Raw genomic sequence first — 22,845 nt, 5'->3', positions numbered from 1 at the left:
TCAAAAGCTATACCTGTCTCCTGTTCTTTTTTCTACTTGAAGAAACCCCACTTACCCTTCAGAGCCCAACTCAACTGGGAAGCCTTTCTCAGCCCCGTAGGCTAAATTTATCCCTCTTTCTCAATCCTCCCAAAGCATCGGGTTCATCCCCCAGGACAGCGTGTACCATGGGGTAGTGACGAGGGCTACGTGTGAGACTCAGCCCATGGGCTGCGTGCTCCTGGAACACAGGAAGCGTGCCCCACGCAATTTCCTGTACCTGCTTCAGTACCCACGGATAGGCAAGAGCAGGCCCGGTTGGTTGGTGTGGGTGTGGGAAGCACAGAGAAGGACAGGGCTGAGAAGTGAGGACTGCTCTCCGAGACGTGGGGTGGCCATCCTAGCGGGCCCCATCTGGGGTGAAGGGCTACAGAGAGCTCTTTTAATGGGATGGGCTAGAGGTAAACTGGTTAAAAAAGCTGATGAGAATTCCTGGGAGCAGAGGAAGTTCTCGGGAAGGTGAAGAACTGGCTCAAGGGGATTTCTGGATGTGGAAACCCAGAACCACGCCGCCATCCTGAGTGTCTGCCTGGCCAAGACTGAAGCAAAGTCCTACAGACAGAATAGTTCTAGGAGTAGACCAGGACTTCTCCAGGAGCCGGGGCCAGAGGAGAGAGGCAGGAAAGAGAGGCAGTGATGATGACCTGGTCATTGGGGTCAACTGTCACGCTGCACTGAGCAACTGGGTAGTACACCTACAAATTACTAACCTCTTTCTGGTTTGTGCCTCAAGATGCCTTGCATTCTGCTGATTAATTATGGGTTGCACTGCAGAGAAAAGGAATGTGTGTAGGTTCAAGGGCCTGATCTAGGGAAGACCCGTGTCTGGATCCTTGGGTGGTAGCAGCACAAAGTTTTCAAGGATGGAATGATGGAAAATCATCCGTATGCGTGCTCTCTTCAGGACAGTGGAAATGTATGCTCTGGTCCAGGGCAAATGACAACGACAGTGTTACAGTTTCACCAGGAAGCCCACCCCCGCCCTGTCCCTAAATAGGAAGGAGGTCAAGGTGCCAAGATCAGGGGCCTCTTAACTATGACGTGGGCCTATCTCCCAACTTCTAAATTAGAAGCAAGACTTGTGAATGGTGCAAGGAAACTGCATGGTGCTCTCCTTCCTCATACCTTTAAGATTTGTCCCAGATGGAACACCCTTCCGTACAGCAGCCTCTTCTTGACCTAATCCTGGAGATAAGAATCCCTAGTTATGCCAATAAAGGATTAAAAATCCCCAGGCGCTTGCCTTCCAAAATGAATGTGGCAAGTCTCTGGCACTTGCAATGCTCAAGTTGCCTGCATTTCATGAGGAGTGTGGTCACCCCTGCTCTTGTCCTGGGTCCCCTAACCTAGGAAGGTTGTTTTTGTGAAGCCTGGCACGTGCCTAGATGGCGTCAGAAGAAAGATGCTGGGACCAGCGTGTGCCCCGCACAGGCTCCCAGTCTCCTCCCTTGAAGTCAAAGCCCCGGCTGAGCTGAGAAACCATGTCTAACACCTGCCCCCGCGAACCCACCGCCCCGCATCCCTCTACCTCCAGACCTGTCTTCACGACAGCTGCTAAGGCCCGTGTCCTGGCCAAAGCACAGTCCACCTCCCCTTCCCTCCTGGGCGTGTAATTAAGGGGTGTCTGTGAAGCCCTCAAGCTCTTCGGGGTGAAAGGACCAGTCTGGCCCCTGTGCTTTTTCTCCCGGGTCCCTGAGTCTCCAAGGAGGTGACTGCGGGCGGAGGCTTGCAGGGTGTCCCTGCCCCGCCATGGTGTCGGCGTGTTCTCTGTCCCCTGCTTGCACCCCAGGAAGTTCTGACTTCCTCACCCCAGCTCTCTGTTGAGCCGCAGAAGTTGGGCAACTGCCCTGGGTCCTCGGAACTGGCTTCTGCTTCACAAGTTGATCTGAAGCCACTGCTGTCCAGAGGCCTCAGTCGCCACCAAGCCTGGCTGTCCCCGACTCTGGCTTCTCCTCTGGGTGCTGCGGGTCAAAGACCCCCGCGTGGAGGCAGCGCTGTGCTCTGGGCAAGAGTGCAAGCTCCGGGTCACCCTTCCTGAGTGTAAACCTGGCTCTGCCCGTGGGCTAGCGACCTTGACCTTTACCCCCTGTAAAACGAGGTCCCAAAGAGTTCCTCTCTTATAGAGATGTTGCAAGGTTTAAACGAGATAATTTTAAAGTGTTTAGCCTTGAGTAAGTACGAGTGCAGTGGTTTTCTTTTCTAAGAAATGTTGTCAATTGTAGCTCTGCGGTCACCCTATGGATTCTGGTCAGCAGGTCTCCCTGGGATGACCCAGATGAGTGGCCTTTCCTGCCGCAGAGCGGTTGACTTCCTTCCTGTCCTGGGGGACAGTAGATAAAGTTGTAGAAGAGCTGCCCTGAGGTCACCTGACTTGCCTCTCCAGACGGTACATGATGTGGGTATAGAGGTCTTGCGTCACCTTCTCAAGGGTCACCTCGTTTTCCTTTGCCCAATTTAGGTGATTGTATACTTCAACTTAGTCACCATTTTCAAAGTCTTTCTGGAGAGAAGACTTAGACTCTGCCCCATTCTAGCAGGAGGCTCGGTCCCAGCGGGGCCTGGCCCGTGCGAGTCAGAGAACTGGGGCGCGTGGAGGGGTCACAGCTGTGGAGCTCCCTCCCTCCCTCCCTGCCTTCCTGGGGTGGGGACAGCTTCGTGAAGGACCCAGAGCCCAAGTCCGGTTCTCTTTTCCTGTCCAGCTCTGGGCAGAGCTGCAGGGTGTGGAGAGGAGCCACATGTAGCAGTTCTTTTCCCTTTCTGTGCCCTTCGCTGGCCCAGATCCCCGCTGCCCTTCCCACTCCCTCTCTCCCCCGACAAGAACTGTCAGGAGAGAGAACAAAGGCGGCTGGAAATGGCCCCATATCCTCTTCCTCACAGCCTCCTCGGCTTTCTCTGGCTTCCGCTTGTGGGAAGGGATTGAATGAGAGCTGCCATGTCCCTTTGCAAGAGGCCTCCAAGCTCTTGGCTCAAAACCTCCAGAGCCACACTTACATGTTAGTTGCATATAATTTATATATTAGTGAGATTGTTCCTTAAAATGCTTCACTGACTTCTCCTGTGGTAAAGTAAGAATCCTTAAAAGGGTGTGTATTTGCTCCTGGCTTCCAGGGACCTATGGTTTCTGTCGGGACATTCATTCTCAGCGCTGTGATTTTGCTGGGGTAACTTAGGTAAATCCAACCGTTCATCTGGTCTATAAAATGGGAATAATAATCCCTGTCTTCTACATGGGGTTGTCATGAGGATTTTTAAATTGAGTTTGTAGCTGTAAAATCATTTCATAAACTGTAAAGAAGAGGTCAAATTTTCAGATGTTATTGTTATTAAAATCATTCAGTGAATAATAGTACTGCAGTAAAAGGTAACTTTTAGACTACCAAAAGGTAACTTTTCCAAAGGTAACTAGGGGAGAATCTGACTTACTGATTCAGGATCAAACTGAGTAAAGGCCCCTGTGTCCCCGCCGCCGCCGCGCGCCCCAGTTTTCTAGGGTGCTGGATGGCGGCAACCCTATTCTGTCGACAGGCCTATCCCAGCGCGTGGGAGCTCCTAGCTGGACGATGCCGAGGCTCTGCCCTGACTGTAGTGAGGTTCAAAGTCCTGGGGCAGTCGGTGTCGGGATGGGGGTAGCAGTGGGGGAGGTGTTGAGAAGGCCGTGTTATTTTAGGGCCCTAGAACATTGCTGCAGGGAGGAATCTAGTGCTCAATGGTGCCCAACCCCTCCACTTTACAGATCAAGAAACTGAGGTTCAGAGAGGTGTGTGGCTGGCCCAAGACTCCCGCAGGTTAGCAGTCTGGGCTGACCCAGCGAAGGTCCAGGGGACAGCACCACGGCCGGGGGCCCACTCAGTCACGGTGCCAGGGAGCTGGGCTTGGGGGAGACAGGGGTGTCGGAGCAGGAGCTGAACTGCCTCTTACCCCGAGACGTCCCATCTCAGTCTGCAGAGAAAAAGAGGCTCTCAGCCTCCCAGGGTAGCAAAAGGCAAACACACTTGGTTCACAAGAGCCCTGGAGAAGTGACAGGAGTGGAGCTGACCACGCCTTCCTCGTCTCTGCCTCAGACCCACCGCCCTGGACTCCTGAGCCGCGGAGAAACAGGTCTCACGTCTTCCAGGCAGAGCCACGGGGCCCCCACAGACAAAAGGTCCTCGGAAAGGTCAGGCTTCTTTCTGAAAAGGGGCCAAAAACAAACCCCAGCAGGTTCATGAGCCTCATGGGGAGGGGGTAGGGAGTGGGGGGCCCGTAGCATCTGGAGGGAGCAGTAGCCCAAATGATATTTCCTTCTGGAGGGAGGACATTTGTTCTCAGGATCATTGGATTTAATTCAGCAAGTTCTATTTGCGGGCCGTGGTGTGTCCAGCCCTGAGCTGGGAGCTTGGGCCCGGGGAGACAGAATACGTCTAAGACTTGGCCCCTGCTTTCAAGGAGCTTGCTGCGGTGTCAGACTCTCACGCATGAGTCAGAAGAGACAAAAGGCAGAAGCTGTGTTTAAGGCCAAAGAGAAGATACTTCGGAAGGAATGAAAAAAATCAGTGTGGAATCACGTGGTTCTGAAGGGCTTCCTGGGGAAGGGAAGCCTTTACCTGGGCCCATTCCCTTTAGTTAGTAAGCGAGTTGGGGAGGGGGCGTCTTAGGACGGAGAGCGGCCTGAGCAGAGGTGGGAATGAGCAGAGGAGCTGGCCCTCTCCAGCCTCCTTTGTATGTGACTTTGAAAGGCTCAGCGCCTCTGCCCTCAAGGGTGGAGTGTCGTCCCTGGAAGGTGTGGCGAAGATACCCCCAGGCTCCCGGAAGAGAGGGGCTTCTGCGTTCCTGCTAAGCTGCGACTGGGTTTAGAATGATTCCCTGAGCGCTGGGGTAGCAAAATAAGTTAGTCCTAAAGTGGGACCGAGAATCCGGAGCCCAGCCAGCCTCACGGGCCGTCACATTGCAAAGCGGTCACCAGCTCGGGGTCTGGATTTAGACTTGGCTTTGAATCCTCTCTCTGAAGCCTTCAGCGACTGTGCGACCTTGTCATTACCTCTTTAAACTTCCGTCTCCTCCTCTGTAAAATGAAGATGATAAGGATAATTCTTAACTCTGTTGTGAAGACTGAAGGAGGTGGGCTTTCCCAGCCCGTTCACCCTCAGCCCATGGCGGCCGTCGTCAGGGCTTTGTGGTCCAGTTTGCTGCCAAGGCCTGGCATTACATGGTTGACTTTACATGGTCTTCTCTGATTGTTTCCCAGACCCCGCAAGCCCTGAGGAGTCATTCCTTCCCTCGGGTGCCCTTCAGAGGCGTCTTAGTGCGGGGAGCAGATGTGGGAGGGGGAGCAGTCCCAGGGCTAATGGGAGACTGGGCGCCCTAAGAGCCTCCTACAAAGAGCCCAGGAGATAGTTAGGGGACCTGCGTTCTGTAATGAAGCGCTTCGTTTTCTAGACCACAGTTTCCTCAACTGTGAAGTGCAGAGCTGAAATTAGACCAGTGATTCCGCTTTGTGAGATAGGGGAGGGTCCTCAGTTACAGTAGGGGGTCCTTGACACTACATGCACACGAGGCATTGCCTGTAGACCAAATAAATCACCTTGCAAGTAGGTGCTGTGCTGCTTTCCAAGCACACAGAGACGCTGCTGTAATTTTAAAAGTACATATTAAAAGGATTATTGAATGCCCTGTAGCTTTCTATCAGCGTGTAGCTTTTCATTCACGGACACTAAAAGTACGGTGACAATTACTTGGAGGAATCCAGAGGAGTTTTTGAAGCGTTCAAGAGGTACAAGCTTGAGGAGTTTGGCTCCTACGGGGTCAGATGAAGGGCGTGCTCAGCCTTTCCTGGACCGGCTCCTATTCCGGCCTGACAAACGAGCCCCCTCCCCTCCTGGCCTCGGTCCCCTTGCACCGCAAGGAGCAGAGAGTGGAGTAGGCGGCCCTGTGGCAGTGAAGGCAAGATGGAAGGATGGGGACAGGTGAGAAGGGTGGTGTTACTGGAGGGGAGGAGGACAACTTTTGTAAGAAAACCCCGGAAAGCCTCAGGATGCTGCCCGTTTGAAGGTCTTTTTTAAAAGGTGACCTGTCACTTCCCTGCATTTGTCATTGTTTCCCACTGCACACATGTTTGCAGCACATGGGAAGTGGGAGGAGTTGGAATGTCCTACAAATTCCCCTGACACCCAGTTCCCACCTTTATCCTCTAGAAAAATGCTTTGTGTTGTTTTGTTTAACTTTTCAGGAGGTCACAGACCTATTAAGAATCTGATAAAGGTTACAGACCCTTGTTCCAAAAAAAAAATGCAGCCACACCTACCCGTACATGGATAATTTTCACACATAGTTTCAGCGGGTTCACCATCCCCTGAATTCCCCGTGGACCCCGGGTGAGGAGATCCTGCTCTCACGTGGGTTGCTTTCAATAAGTTTACATTTACCTTCTCCTCGTTTTCCACAGATCTAAGCCCTGAAGTCCCACAAGACTTTTAATGGGACCTCGAAGCGTCCCATTTCCCAACCTGCTATTACAGGCTCCTTAGGTTTGGAAAGACACGTCAGACTCAGGCTGCGTGCTCTAAGGTGGAGCATCGCGTGTGCAGACCTCACCTGGAGGCCGGGCTCTCTGGGCAACAGGTGCAAGGTGAATGGAGCCAAGAAGGGGGCCTGGGAACAGAATCCTGCCTCTGGAGGGGTCCAGAGGCAGGACCCCTCCCCCGACAGTGCTGTTTTTATACATTTCTACCCTCGAGACTGTGGGCCTGCAGCCCTGTCGTCCCAGAAATGGAAAGCTGGTCTCATCTCTGGGAAGGATCCCCAGCTCCCAGGCTCCCCCCACCGCCCCCCGCAGGTGCAGCTCCCCTTTCACCTTCAGATCCTGCATAAAGACGCCTGTCCTGGGGCTCGTCCTCCTGCCGAGACAGCCCTCTCAGCATGCTCAGTGCTGGGAGACCCCGAATGAATGAGCTCAAGTCAGGGAGGGGCTTTTCCCATCCACACAAGACATCGCTCTGAACCTAAAGGCCCAGTGGTCATTTATCAACCCGGGCCCAAGCTCGACTGGCCCAAGAGCATCCATCCTTAGACTTAGTTTGTATCTATCATGTGCCCCGGGATGAGTGAGGGGGCAGGAGGTCTGGAGGGGCTCAGAGGAAAACCATCCGGTCCACCAGGGAGAGTCTAGGCTGCCAGGCTTGGCGAGGGTGCCACAGTTCACACCGGACAAGGGAGGTACATTCCCCAAATACCAGGATGTTGGGCAATATTGCAAAGAATGAAATGCATTTCTATTACAGCCTTTCCTCTCCCCCACCCTAAACTCTAGTCCCATCCTTTTCCTGAACAATGTGCTGTGCAAATGATGCATTGTTCTCCACAATCTCACCCTGCTGGGTTCAATTCTGTCCCAGCTTTCTAGGGCCCTAAACGTATACTTGTCTAGATATCTTTGCAAGTTGTGTAGTGGTAGGAGCCCCTCGAAGGCAGATTGGCAGGGGAGGGCCCTACACATTCAGATCCGCCCACTGAATTATTTTATTCTTTGATTTTAAAAATTAACTTATCCAATAAATATTTATGGAGCGCTAATCGGGTTAGGATGCTAGGATATGGAAGAACATAAAGATATAACTACGATATGGGAAAATAGAAGACCAAGTGAGATTTGGATTCTGCTTTCAAAGAACTAGCTGTCCACTGGAGAAAATAAGATGCATAAACAAATACATGTTTTTAAAATATATAAATAAATATACTCTAGCTTAGTAATTGTCTGTCACATAGCAAGTGACATTTCAGCGGGACCTTGAAGGGTGGGTAAGAGTTGGAGAGACCAAGATGAGGAAGAGATTCTAGGTGGAAGGAGTGGCCTGAAGGTGATCAGAAGCAGTGGTGGTGACGGCACACGGAACAGCAAACAGTTCTATTTGGCAAGAACACGGGGGAGGGAGCAGAAAGGAGGCTGGAGAGCCTGGATGGACCTGGCCCTGGGGACCTTGAATGTCAGGCTTAAGAGTAGTTTGGGATTTTTAGGGGGATCACTAAAGGTTTCTGAGCAAAGGAGTTCATGATGATCATAGCTGTATCTTAGAAAGGTTAATTTGGTAGTTCTGTGGAGGCTAGCTTGGAGAAAAAGTTAAAAAAAAAAAAAAAGAAGAAGGAAGAGTCATCTAGCAGAGACTTCTACAGGATCCTCTTCCACCAAGATGCTCTGGTCAACTAAGCCAAAAGTGACCTTGATCTCTGTTTTCATTGGTGCTCAGTCTGAACCTCTCAAGAGAACAGCAGACTCCAAGGTCCAACAAACCTGGGCTTGAATAGTAACTCTGTTACAAATTAACTTCTCAGAGCTTTAACCACCATGTGTGGAGTGGGGATAATTATATCCAGATTTGTTATAAAGATTAAATGAGATAAACTCTATTAGAACATTTATTAGCACAGATGCAAAGGGTAAGCAGTTAATAAATGGTTGCTAGGATAATCATTATCACACAACTCATGTTGTAGATACGTGTGTCTAGAGCTAGAATCGTCTCCTGTGTGAGACTGTAAGCTGCTGGAGGGCAGAAAGCCAGGTTTTGTGTGTGTGTGTGTCTTTGGTGCTTACATAGCTTCTTATACTAAGCAGGCGGTCAATAAATATGAAAGAAATAGATAACATGATAGGTGAGTAACTAGCACGTGAGCAAGATTTTCATTAAGCTTCAGGGAATCTGTCCCATGAATGAGGACGGATATTTTCTTGCCTGAAGTGCTCTCTGTTCTCAGACGTACAACCCCTGTAACTTGGCAGATGTGGTAAGAAATCCCGAAGATGCTGGAGGCTGGTACATCTGGGGGTGGATGAGTCTGTCCTCGAGGCGGGACAGTCCCTGTTCCAGGCGCTGTCTGCGTCTCCCTGGTCCTGGTAAGCATTAACCCGAAGTCACTATGGCTTCTGGGCCTGTTCCCAGTGGGCCTATGTCACATAAGGCCTCCTAAGTCCTAGCTGGATGCCTGCCTGGTCTGGGCTGGGGGTAGGCACGGGGTTAGCAAGGAGGCAGTGTGAGCCAGAAGTCAGTACAGAGCAGTGGCTGGGCCCTGGAGCCCTGGACTCCTTTCCCAATTCTGTTGCCCCAGACCTAAGGACTCGTGGGCGACCGCTTCTCCTCTGTGCTGCTCAGCCTGTTGGCCACGGCCTCCCTGGACACAGCGCTCACGACCTGCACACAGCCCCACCTACGGAGGCGGCGACGCACCAAGGGCTGCAGGGCTGTGAGGAGGGAAGAGACGAGGGGCCTGTCTCTGGGGGTTTCACTCTCATTGGACAGAGAAGGCGAAACCCAGGGCAAATACGGCACAGAGGCTAAGAGCATAGCAGCCGAGTCAAGCAGCCTGGTTCACACACCGGCTCTCTCGCGAGCTGACGCCGGGCAATCTCTAAACCTTCCTGCGGCTTAGTTTCCTTATCTGTAAAGTAGTAATAATAGCACTTACCTAACAGGAGGGCTATCACAGGTCAAATAGTCCACGTAAAGTTCTTAGAACAGGACCAACACACAGCGAGTACCCCTCAATTGTTTATTATCACTATCACTGAGTTAAATAATACCATCAGACCTGAAAAGCAACATATGGAAGGAAGGAGTTTTCCAGGCCATCCCTTTAGAATCTAAGCTTCTTGATAGAAGATGACCTTTCCTTCTAGAGATGTCCCTCAACACCTCCCCCCAGTGCCTTGCAGTCAAACGAGTGCTCGAATATTGGGGGACGTACAATTAAGTAAATTCCTAATTTCCAAATGAATGGAACAGGTAACTAGGAAACTTAGGAGTGAGACTGGTGTTGTGAGCTGGGCAGGCAGGGAGGGCTTCGTGGAGGAGGTGAGACTGACATGGACGTGACAGTTTTAGGTAGGATTTGGATGGACAAAGCAAAGCAAGGACTCTGATTGTAAAAGCCCAGAGTGGACTGGGGCTTCAGGACATGCAGGGGCAGACTTAGGGGACATGGCTGTGGCCCTCTACACACACCGAGGACGGCACCAGTGAGCCCGGAGTCTGGGCTCTGAGTGCGGGGCCAGGCCCGGAGGCAGAGCCAGAGTCTCTGGGGCGAATTTCGGGCCCAGTGACAGGAGCCCATTAGCTAGCTGCTCGAGAGACCCTGGCCAGAATCTCCGTCAGTCGGCAAGGCCAAGTTCTTTTTTTTTTTTTTTCACTCATTTAATATTAGTCTTTATTTTCTTATTTTTGAATTTTATTTATTTTTTTATACAGCAGGTTCTTATTAGTCATCTAATTTATACAAAGTAGTGCATATATGTCAATCCCAATCTCCCAGTATATCCCACCACCACCCCTGGGTGTCCATACGTTTGTTCTCTACGTCTGTGTCCCTCTTTCTGACTGCAAGGCCAAGCTCTGTCAGTCCTCCAGCTCCTCTTTCGCACCTCGCGCCAGACAGTAGGCCGCCCAGCGCAAGGAGTGGCCGGCCGTGTCAGAGGCCCGCAGACCCCTCCGCAGCTCCCTCCGACCCCGGGCTGAGCTGGCGTCCCGCTCGGGGTGGGGAAGTGCTCCTGGGCCCGAGCCTGTGACAGGCCTCTGTGTCACGGCCCTTTCCACGAGGGAGGGTGGGGAGCGGGTTTCTGCCTCGTTGCGTATTTTCTGGGAGTCTCTCTGGGAGTCTCTCGGGGAGTCTCGGGCCCTCCCAGAGGGTGGAAGCCAGGCCCTTCCTTCCCTGCGCGTCTCCTCCTGGCGTCACCCACACACAGTGGACACGCTTGCTGTCCACCGGGCAGAAGGACCAGCACAGCAGGTAATAGCATGTCCTCAGTTTACAGACAAAGAAAGAGAACGTGTCATTATGGTGTTGCTTATGTGCTATAGGCCAGTGCCCATCCTACGCAACCGTCCGGTAAGGTAGGTGCCACTGGTGAGGAACTTGCCCAAGTTCACACAGCTAGTAGGCAGGTCTCACAACCAGCAACGTGGGGTTTGAACCCAGGCCGTCCAGCTCCACTGGCCGCTGTGCCAGCTGGATGGAGAAAGCACAGGTCTGCAAAGCGGGCGGTAGCTCGCCTTCCTGGTCCGTCCGTGCAGCGAACTGAGGCTCACTGACCGTCTAGGTGATGGACAGGCCCTCTCCGGCCCCTCAGAGAAATTGGCCCAAACTCCTCCCAGGCTCCTTCCTCGGGAGACTGAGTGCTCCGGGGCCGCCTGCCTGTGAGTGAGGCTTTAAAGAAAATGCTAAACGCCTGAAAATAGAGCTTTGAAGGAAAGTGGCTCTCCAGTCACAGTTATGGCCAGAGTGGCCCTCTGGCCTGCACTAGCAGGAGAGCCGGTTCTAAGTAGAGCAGGACGCCGACCTTCCCTTCGTGGGCGTCCTCACTCAGGGGCTGTGCGTCTGGGCCAAGGGCCCCCTTCCGAGAGACCCCAGCTCAGCCTCTTCCCCTCCCAGGCGGGGGGCAGCCATGCCACCCACCCACGTGAGGGCGGGTGATGGACGGGGCTCGGCTTTATGCCTGATGTTCTGGACCGCGCATCTGAAAGCATTTAGACATGCCCCAACTGTTGAGTGAGGAAAGGGTTAAGCCTGGGATCTTGAGGAGGAGGAGGATGAGGAGATGAAAGTGCAAAGGACGTGTGGGGAGGACTGGGCCACAGCTCCCGTCTCAGGCTCCCACCGGGTCTTGAAGCTCAGTTTCTGTTTCTAACCCAGTGCCAGGCCCTTGCGCACGGCTGTACTCAACCTAGCAATTTGGCGACGGCCGTGGGTATGTATATAACAGAACAGGATGCTCTCAGGACAAAAGTTCTAAAAGAAACCCCAGACGGAAGGCTGGCCCCCCGCCCCCGCTGGGCAGTCTCTAATGACTGGGAATGCTCTGGACATGCGTGGGCATCTGCAAATTTACTTACCTGAGAGCTGCCTCTACCTCCTGACCCCTGGGCGCGGAAGCAGGCAGGGTAAAGACGCCTCATACTGTGTGTGCTGTTTTCTAATCATTCTGCTTCAGAGCCCCTTTTCATGCCCCTCACCCCATTTTCAGTTAGAGGGAAAAAGAGGTGAAAAATATAACGCCAAGGCACAAAGCTTTCTAAGACATCTTGTCTGAAACTCCTGGAAGGCTGGAATTAGGTATGAATAGGGTAGAATTCCAGATTTCTGCAACACCCCTTAGGGGGCTGAGCTTACTGTACGCCCTTTAACATTAGAGATTTTTCACCACTTCAGAATTATACCAGAAAGGCATGCAGATTTGAAGATAACTACATTGTGAGGAAGCCCAAAATATCTGGTAAGGATGCTCAAGTTTGGGGAAGTTCAGCTGAAATAGTGATTTGTGGGTAAAATATTAGCCAGGAATTGGCTGCAGAATCACCCACAGATTGAAGGGACGTTGCGGGTGAAGGGGAAGGATAAAGTTTGTACCAGGCTCAGGATATGGAAAAGGATTCAGTAAAGCTAGGAGTCGAGTGTGCTCAGGGTTTAAAGTCCTAACCAGCCCCAGGGTGTCTGAGGCATGACTGGTAAATAGAATCAGAGATTCCATTCAGCAAAAGCAGACAGGAAAACAAACCCCTTCTCTTTGTTTGTCCTGGTTGAAAACCAAACACAGTAGCCATCTGAGGAGATGCCAGAGTCGGGAGTATTCAGTCAGGGAGGGGAGGGTAAAAATGCAGCTAGCCTCTGACCACAGGGGATGTTAGCCTCATGGTTCTCCACACGGCGTCATCCAGCACTGCACTCCAGAATGTTCACCGGTGTCCTTGCATCTCTCTGATTCTAGCCCCCAGGACACTTCCTGCTTAGCTTCTGTTTTCCTGTGACCCCCAGAATGTCACCTGGCAAGGCTCAACATTCCTGTCTGGGACTGAGCGGCTTGAATGCCTTGTGTGTGTCACAGGCAGTTTTCAGCTGTTGTGGGAAAGCACTGAGTGAAGAGGAAGTACCAGGTCCTGATGAGGCTCAGCATCTCGGGAAGGGAGGTGGGAGGAGGGGGGAGAAACGGCGAGAAGGCTCTAAAGGTCAGCTGCAGTGTCCCCCAGTTTTCCTGCACCTTCTCAACACAGACAAATTCCAGCTGACCCACTAATAGCTTTAGAAAACTTGACCTTTTGTAAAAATGAAGAAACTAAAATTACAGCCCTGCCTGTAGCTTGGAAGCTTTGGAAACATGGCACCATGATGAGGCAGTCTGGGGAGGGTGCCAAAGCAAAACAGAACCGGCAGTGGAAATCTTATGCCACAAAAGGTTAGTGGGCTGGGTTGAATGTGGGTAAGATCTCATAGGATCTTAGCTCCAGTGCATTTTTTAACAGCAGATTTCAGTAAGAAGGGTTGTCAATACACCTCAGTCTGGAGTTGGACTTGGGGCAGAGAGCTACTACTTTTCTTTCCAGGGAAGCCCTAATGAGAAATGAATCAATTCCTCTTCTCCAATAATCTATCCCACATCCCCTCCTGGACCAACCTACCTAAAACAGGACCCCACTCCTCCATTCAGAAAATTAATCACATCATTTAAGAACTTTTAAGGGTGACCTACTGTCTAATCAATCAGGTGCACATTCCTTTGCCTGGTTATTTAAAATCCTACATAATTTAGCCGCACCCCACCCATCCACTCATGCTCTCCCACACACACCTGCTAATCTAGTTGGGCTGTCCTTCTCACTGTCCCCAGAGAGCTTACTCATTCCTGCCTTTGTGTTTCAATACCCAGTATTCTTCACTTTCAACCCTGAATCTTAATATACTCTTCCTCTTTAACAATCCCCTGAAGACCTCACCTTTGGAGATTTTGCCAACTATTTCAGTTTTCATCTCTCCCATCTCCAAGTACTCATCAAGTCACACGTATATATACATACTTTGCCTCTCCAACTACACTGTAAGCCACCATGAATATGAATTTTATGTTACAGTGCCCCACATAAAGTGTACTCAATAAATAACTGTTGTTTAATTGCAAACCTCCTTCTTCTGTGAGTTAAAAGCTAAACACACATACGACATCAGTCTCATTCGCATTGTGTGGGATTTCAAAACAACATGGCTTGAAGCATATTTGGGTCCTCTAAGTTTGGTAACAGGGGAAAAAATGTAGAGAATGTTCATGCCTTAGTAAGTGGATGGATTCAGATAGAATAAATAGCTTGCTCAACACCAACAATTTGAATGCTTATCTGAAAACTGGGCACCTCAAGAAGGTTGCACTTGTCCTGGCATTCAAATCCAGGGCCCCATAACATTAAATTCCTTTGTGACTAAGCCTTTTCCTCCTCATTCTTTCTTTGAGTGAGTGGATACAAGTATTAGGAGGAGGTTGGAAGAGACCATATACATCTTAAAATGGAACAGAGCAGGCATACAGACCAATGGAGCAGAGAACCCAGAAATAATTGATTTCTGACAAAGGTGCCAAGACCATTCAATGGGGGAAAGAGCAGTCTTTTCAGCAAACTGGAAAAACTGGATATTCCCACATGCAAAAGAATGAAATTGGACCCTTACCTTACACCATATACAAAAATTAGCTCAGAATGGATCAAAGACCTAAACTTAAGAGCTAAAACTGTAGAACTCTTAGAAGAAAACATAGAGGAAAATCTTTGTGACACTGGATGAGGCAATGATTTCTAAGATATGACACCAAAAGCACAAACAAAAGAAAAATAGATAATTTCGACTTCATCAAAATTAAAAACTTTTGTGCATTAAAGGACACTATGAAGAGAGCAAAAAGATGACCCACAGAAAGGGAGGAAAATATTCGCAAATTATATATCTGATAAGGGATTAACACCTAGAATATGAAAAGAACTTCTATAACTTAAAGAAAAACAAACAACCCGATTAAAAAATGGATAAATGACTTGAATAGACGTTTCTCCAAAGAAGATATACAAATGGCCAATAAGCACATAAAAAGATGCTCAACATTATTAGTCATTAAGGAGATGCGAATCAAAACCTCAATGAGATACTACCTCTTACCATTAGGATGACTATTATGAAAAATAAATAAATGCAAAAAAAAAAAAGGGTTGGCAAGGATGTGGAGAAATTGGACGCCTCATGAGAATCAGAAGCTGGTGAGAATGTAAAATGATGCAGCCACTGTGGAAAACAGTCAGACAGTTCCTCAAAAAGATAAACAGAGTCACCATATGACCCAGCAATTCCACTCCCAGGTATTTACCCCAAAGGAGTGAAAGCAGGGACTCAAACAGGTACTTGTGCCCCACTGTTCATATCAACAGTGTACACAGTAGCCAAAAGTTGGAGACAACCCAAGTTGTCTGTCCACAGATGAGTGGATAAACAAAATGTGGTACATACAATGGAATATTATTCAGCCTTAAAAAGGAAGGAAATTCTGACCCATGCTTCAACAGGGATGAACCTTGAAAACATTATGCTAAGTGAAATGTCAATCACAAAAAGACAAATATCATCTGATTCTACTTATATGAGGTACCTAGAATAGGCAAGTTCATAGACATGGAAGGAATAGAATAATGGTTGCCAGGAGCTGGGGGTTCAGGATATGGGGAGTTAGTGTTTAATGGGTATGGAATTTCTGTCTGAGATGATGAAAACATAATGGAAATGGATAGTGGTGATGGTTGCACCATATTATGAATGTACTTATTGCCACTGAATTGACACTTAAACATGGTTAAAATGGTAAATTTTGTGGTACAGATGTTTCACCACCATAATTTTAAGAAAAAGAAATAGAACCTACTTTCAATCATGAGAAAACAGACAAATCCAAATTGTGGGTCATTCTCCAAAATGACTGACCTGCACTCCTCAAAAATGACAAGATGATGAAAGGGAAAAAGAAGGGGAGTAGGGTCCTGTTACAGATTAAAAGAGACTTGAGAAACAGGGCACCCAAATTCAATGACTAATCCTTGATTCTATTTCAATTTTTTTTAAAAAAGGAGAAAAGCTATAGAGGGCATTGTGCGGACAATTGGGAAATGTGACTATGAACTGTGTATCAGTGTTCAGTTTCTTCAGAGTAACGTGATATTGGGGCTATGCAGGAGAATACCTTTTTTTAGAAGATCTGTGTTGAAGTATTTAGGGATGGTATCTGCAACTTACTTCCAAGTGAGGGGGAAATGTGTAACTATAGAAAGAGATAAAGTAAATGTGAGAGCATTGATGAATGTAGGTGAAGGGTTTAAGGATATTCATTGCACAAGCCTTTCCACTTCTCTGTATCGGAAAATTCAAAATTAGAGGAAAAAGTGGGGTAGTCATTCAAATGACCGGGGAAACACTGACTTTCTGTGACCCTGTGACCAGACGTGGATCTGTTTGCTACACTGGGTCATCCTGTCCTACTGAACTCACTCCCCAGAGATGCTGACGTGGATTCTTTGGGAGGTGAGAATAGACGCTCCTGTCAAGAGCGTCTTGGTAGGGGCCCTCCACTCCCTTCCAGGTTGCTTCTCTGCCTCCCACGCCACCGGCTGTGACCACTTGGGGACCTACTGTGTTGTGTTCCTCTGTGTATCAAGGTATTAAGCCCCTAAGGCAAGACCCTGTCTCTCTTTTCCTATAACCCTCCCTCCCCCCAAATCCCTAACCCCAGGCTTTGTATGAAGCTAAATCCATAGGAAGTACCTAGTAAATATTTTTCTGTTCATTGACTATTGACTTTGTCCATACAGAGGCACGTGTGGAAGCATAAGTGGTCAAGGATGAGGCTGAAAGGTTTACCCCCACTAAGGTATGAAAATGTCGCTGGGTAGGGCCTCACGGAAGGAATGTCAAGTGTGGGCTTTGACACCACCTATTTCTCTGAGGCAGCCAAGTGTTACTGATTTAGGTAGTGACTCGTGCTCAGGGCTGGGGTAAAAGAAAGACAGCCTCAGCAAAAGCTTCTGAGTACCTATGCACAGAATGTCCCCAGCCGGGCCTATGGGGCAACTGCTCTCACGACCCAGTGAATTCTTCCCAAGGAAGCAGAGCCAAACAGAGGACTGAGGACCTCAAAGAAGGGAGCTCTCATTCTGGCTCGTGGAACAGAGTTGCTGTGCCTGGAGGGGTCTGCACCAGCTGGGATTCAGGGAGAGCAGCACGAGCCCTCGTCAGAAGGTGGAGGGGAGGACGGGCCCCTGCAGCGCGTTAGCAGGAAGGGGCTGCCCACCCCTAGCCAGCTGCAGGAGACACCAGGCCTGCAGCGTTTCACCGCCAGCTGGGACACCAGTGCTGCTGTGTCGCACTGTTGTTAAGTGAGCGCAGGCTGGCGCTTCCTGTCTTGAGTAATTTTTCAATGAGGCTGGAAGAATTAATGGGTATATTTCCTCTCTATCCCAGCCAGGGCTTCCAGGAGGCAGGCCCTCAGCTCCACTGTTACAATCTGTTGTTATTCCTATTAAATCACTAGCATGGACACAAATTCAATTTAATGTTTTATTACATACTGTCTTGTACTTGTCTCTGATTATTTAATCTAAGTCCTGAATCCCCCCACAAAATTACAAGCGTCTTGGGGAACATGCTCTATGCTGCTTTGCCACCTATGCTCCCGTCCACATCCTGTATGGACACAGAAAACATTAGGTACACAAGAAATATATGGGAATGGGTAAAGAGTCTATTTATATCCATATTATGTAATACTGCACAGCAGTTAAAAAGAACGAGGTGGATCTACATGTTCTGACATGGAAAGATTTCCAATTCATATTACTGTGTCAAAAAAGCATAATCAGGCATAGTATGAAACCCTTTACATAGAAGGACTAATAGAAGAAACAAGGCCTTGGTCCAAATATGTTTATTTCCTTTCTTATATATCCCCCCAGTCACAGACATTGTTATAACTAGTGTAGAACTCAGTAACTTCCTGTATTTTCCTTTTCAGAAGGAATTGTTGATAATGTTAAATAAATAATACGTGGAAGGCAGTTAGCACAGACTCGCCATGATAATAGTCACACTCACAGAGCACTTATATGGGGCAGGCATTGCTCTTGGTGCTTTACATCAATTAATTCATTTCACCCTCATAATAGTCCTGTAAGCACCTGAGGCACAGAGAGGTTAAGTAATTTGCCTTCGGTTAGACAGCACAGCAAGAAAATTGAAGACCCAGGATTCAAGCCCAAGCAGTCTAGCTCCAGAGCCTGTTTTCTTAACCACTGTGCTGAAGGTGTTGAAAACTGTGCCCTTTCCCACCCCTTCTCTTCCTTCCCTCAGTGATGACACTCAGAACGTGGTGTGACAATTAACTGAAAAGAAAAAAGAATTCTGTGTCCCACCCTAACCTATGGCTTTATCTGTGGATTTGAAGGTTTGAGGTACCTATAAGGAGCTACTGATGCCTTCTGGAAACTATGTGTGGGTTGCTACTGAGAGATCATGGCCATTTGCCATGATTGTGTGTAGTCATGGGATATACATAGATTCTCCGGCAAGTGCCTCCTGAGGACGATTTCAGTCCCAACTGTGGATCCTATTAAGTAGAACCTCGACTTAGCAGACAAGGCTAATGGTTAGGGGTGTAATGACCCCTACCTGACGGAAGGCAGGGGTAGGCCTGATAACCTTTTGAGGATCGTAGGTAGGCGAAGGTTCTTGGCTCCTCCAAGCCCCGAGGCATGGCAACCAATGCTACCTGAAAGTGAATCGGGAGGCTTTGCCCCAGGCCCAGGCCCCCAGTAGTCTGTTGGGGACTGCATTGTGTTTCGTGCTGTTTCAGGTTAAACCAGCACGCCTCAAGTTTGCCAGACCTAGCATCCCAACAACATGTACCCCCAGCTCACACAAGGAATGTTTGCTCTATGGCAGCCAAATGCACTTGGAACTGGCACGGATGATCTCATAAAGCAGGGAAGCTGAACAGTTAGTCAGATGATTAACACGTTGTTGAGATGGAGGAGGTGAGCATCATTTAATGAAAATATCTGGACGCTGCAGAATCAGGAGTTTCCAAATTGGGGGCAGCTTAGGAACCATCTTATCCGAAGAACGTATTTTACAAATGTGGAAACTGAAGGTTTAAAAAGGGTTAACTATAAGGGCTTTCCACCTGATAAAGTGTAGTTTTTAAAAATACAGTATACCTGGAGCCACGGCGCTGTGGGCTGCTCAGACCTTCCCCTGCCTGGCTCCAGGGCCTTCAACTACAGTCATCAATTCATCTCAGGTGCCTGGTAACTTCTGTTCCTCCTCCCCTTTTAACCGTATTTAAAATTTTTCATTGTTCTGTTCATATTGTGTTTACTCACATGTAGAAGGAGAATCATTCCCACCCCACCCCTCTGTGGCTCTATTACCGCAGACATCTCCCACCTTCAGTACCAGATGAATGGAGGGCTGTAGGTTGGAGATGGGGTAAGAAGTGACCTTCATAAATTGTCTGCATGCCCTTTGTCGAGGGATCTTAAGGCATGGGTCCTCCAGGTGGTTTTCAGGCTTTTCTCTTATGTAGTTATGTTTACAAGGTGGAATTACTTGGCGATTGGCTTGTACTATTTTTATTTTTTTTAAAATTTTATTTATTTATTTATTTATTTATTTATTTATGGCTGTGTTGGGTCTTCGTTTCTGTGCGAGGGCTTTCTCTAGTTGTGGCAAGCGGGGGCCACTCTTCATCACGGTGCGCGGTCCCCTCACTGTCGCGGGCCTCTCTTGTTGCGGAGCACAGGCTCCAGACGCGCAGGCTCAGTAGTTGTGGCTCACGGGCCCAGCTGCTCTGCGGCATGTGGGATCTTCCCAGACCAGGGCTCGAACCCGTGTCCCCTGCATTGGCAGGCAGATTCTCAACCACTGCGCCACCAGGGAAGCTCTATTTTTATAATAAATGATAAAAACCAGCCATGGCCTTACCGATGTCTCATCAAAACAAAAACCCTGTCTTCCACGTGTACAATGTGTCTGATTTTCAAAGCTGTCACTTACACCTTCTCACACAGTCCTGCCCTCTCACTGAGAAGACGTTTTTCTGGGGGTGTGAGATGTGTCTACTCCGTGGGGACAAGTGGGAGAGGACCTGTGAGACTTGTCCTTCTCAAGCACTCTGCCCACTGGAGGGGAACTGCCCAGAAGCGCCCTGTGCCTTACTTTCCCCTTCTCTAGGTTCATGATGTTTATGCCTGATTTGCTGATGAGTTCCCATTGGAGAGGCTTTGGACTAATGCGGTGCCTTGTTCTTTCTCTGCAGGGTCAAGGGGCGGGAAGGGGCATGAGGATGGGAGGCGGAATGTGCCCCAAGCCTGGGTGTTTCTCACAGAAGCCAGGAAAGAATTCCAGATCCCTGTGCTAAAGAAACAGGCTCTAGGGGAAATCTTTTCTAACAATTCCCTAGAGCTGGGTTATTTCCTAGCCTGGCCCCCCAAATGTGACTCCAGGGCAGAATGGGGCTGACCACAACCATTCTTCAGCATGGTCCTGGCATGGCCTCACCCGGAGGGAGGGCAGGCAGGGGTAAAGTGCACAGCGCTGCAGTCAGACAGCGAGGAGGTGAATCCCAGCTGAACCACTTCTTAACTGTGACATTCAGCAAATTAAGTTCTCTGAACTGCATGTTTTCTCTTTTGTAAATGGGGGTTAATGATAGCCGCACTGTCGCCCTGAAAAATCAGGCAAAGAAATACGCAAAGGGTCTGCTTGACGTAAAGTAAGTGCTCGGAAAGTGGTGTCTGTGGTCACTAATGGCCTAAGGGAAGCGCAGGGAAACTACAAGAAGCCAAAGACTCGGGGCAAAGAAGGCACCGAAATAGCCCCGTCGGCCCCGCCCACGGTCAGGGCGTCCGCCCCGCGAGGCGCGGCGGGAAGAGGCCCCTCTCCCCTCGGGCCGGAGCCACGGGGCGGGGAGGGGGTGTTTTGCTTCAGAAAAGGGCGAGGGCTGGCCTCGGCCTGCTGCTGGGGAAGGAAGCAATACAGCCACGTAACAAAAGCTCAAGGCCAAACCCACCACCCGCCCAGCGCCAGACCTCGGCTTCCTCTCCGCGGGCTCAACCCAGTCAGCTGACCTCGCTTTCGCTGGGCCGGGCCCGCGGAGTGGTCCAACGGGTCTCCTCGCAGCCAATCGGGGGTGGCCCGGCTTCCTCTCGGCCAATCGGCGACGGCCCTGCCTCTTCGCAGCCAATTGGCGGCTGCCCGGCCTCCTTGCGGCCAATCGAAGGCGGCCCGGCTCCTCGCAGCCAATCGGCGGCGGTCCGGCGCGCGGCCTCCTGGCCCTGCGCCGGCCGGCCTCTCGTGGCGCGAGGGGCGGGAAAGGCCAGATGCAGTGGACGCCCTGTAGAGGATGTGATAGCCTCCGTGTAAGGAGTGTTCTCGTTTGTAAAGAGTGTTCTGGTTTTCACGGGGCCCTTGCCAGCGGCTGCACTGGGCCGAGTCTGTTCTGGGGCCCTCAGAGCATCCGTTAGGGGCTGCCCCGGCCCGGGAAACAGCGCGCCTTCTCTTCGCTCCAGAACCAGCCACTCGCGACCCCGGCTGACCACAGCTGACCGCTGACTGGCTGTTTCGGCCGCTCAGCCCCGCAGCCCGGGCTGGGGGGTGGTCTTGCCAAGTACATATCGGAAGAAATGCTTGCAGCGTCAGAGGTCCAGCCCACGCGGGCCCAGATGCTGCTGCACAGCCCAGAACTCGGGAACCCTTGCCTCTGCCCTGCTGTGTTCCTGGGACTGGACCTCCTGCCTTTCACTTAATTCTTACAGGAACCCTGTAGGGGCATATCATTTTCGTCCTGCAAATGAGGAAGCCAAGGTGCCCAGCATAACAGTTCTACAACTACTGAGGGTCAGTTGGCAACGTAGCCAAAATTTCTTTTAAGTGACTGGGCTTCGTACCAGGACACCACGTAGGGTCCAGACTCAAATCCCCATGGCTCCCTTGTCTGCCTGGGGGAGCAAACAGCAAGGCCAGTCGATCTAGACCTACTTAGTAGATCTTTGCTCCCTAGAGCAACGTTTAAGCCCTTTCCAGCCCCTCTCACACTGTGGGAGCAGTCAGTCCACCGTTTAAATAGGAACCACACTTTGGGGGTGAATCCTGAGTTACCAGCTCGTCTTTCAGCTCTTCGATTTAAATAGCACTTTCCTTGACCCAGCAAGCCGGGGTCAGCTGCCTCTGAAGCACCTCTGCATCCTTTTCTTGGTAGCCGGTGTCACACCACCTACTGCAATCACCTCTTTCCTTCTGTCTTCTGCAGATGGAGGGAGGCTACCTGAGTGCAGGGAACAAACACGTCTTGACTGTAACCTCAGCATTTAGCTGGGATGCGCCCAGGATGCCAGTGTTCCCCAGGAACTCCGTTTGAAAACCACTGAACTAGAGTTTGGAAGTTAAAAGTAAGTCAAGAGGGGAAACTGGAGACAACTATGAAAGCTTGACCTTTAATAGTCATGATGATAGTAATCAACACGGCTGTCATTTATTGAGTGTTTATTGAGTAACAGGCATTTTCATAAGTGCTTTAGCGCAGTGCTTCTCACACTTAAATGTGCCTTTGAATCACAGGGGGATCTTGTTCTGATTCCGTCCATCTGGGTGGGGGGCTGAGATTCTGCATTTCTAACGAGCTTCCAGGTGATGGTTCATGAATCATACTTCATGAACCATCCTCTTAACTTATCCTCTTAAAACGTATCCTATGAGGTATTGCTATTATTCCTGTTTTATTAAAACGTATTTTACACACAAGGAAACTGAGGTTAAGTATCTGTGACCTTAGGTCAAAATAAATAAACTGCAGGGCAATGAAGGAGGGGAGAATGGTGTGAGTACTTACAGCTGTAGAAGGAGAAACAATTCTAGGCAGAGTAAATAATATTTACAAAAGGGATGCAGGGGAGGTGGCCCCGGGCTACACAGAGGGCTGTTTCACCCATT

General features: G+C 49.9%; 1 protein-coding gene and 1 long non-coding RNA gene across 4 annotated transcripts in view; one reads left to right on the top strand and one right to left on the bottom strand.

Annotated features, from left to right (window-relative positions):
* The window catches only part of LOC132372890 (uncharacterized), a 103,488-nt gene that overhangs the window by 33,135 nt on the left and 47,508 nt on the right, over positions 1 to 22,845 (top strand). For all 3 annotated transcript variants that reach the window (XR_009505269.1, XR_009505270.1, XR_009505271.1), the window contains exon 4: positions 22,166 to 22,304. This is a non-coding gene — a long non-coding RNA (uncharacterized LOC132372890). The remainder of the gene's footprint in view (positions 1 to 22,165; positions 22,305 to 22,845) is intronic.
* NINJ2 (ninjurin 2) overlaps positions 1 to 22,845 on the bottom strand; it is a 69,016-nt gene that overhangs the window by 36,590 nt on the left and 9,581 nt on the right. The window lies entirely within an intron of this gene.

Source organism: Balaenoptera ricei, chromosome 10, assembly GCF_028023285.1.
Source record: "Balaenoptera ricei isolate mBalRic1 chromosome 10, mBalRic1.hap2, whole genome shotgun sequence".
Lineage (NCBI taxonomy): Eukaryota > Metazoa > Chordata > Mammalia > Artiodactyla > Balaenopteridae > Balaenoptera > Balaenoptera ricei.
Note: the sequence above shows the minus strand (reverse complement) of the source record. Positions and strands in the feature narration are given on the sequence as shown.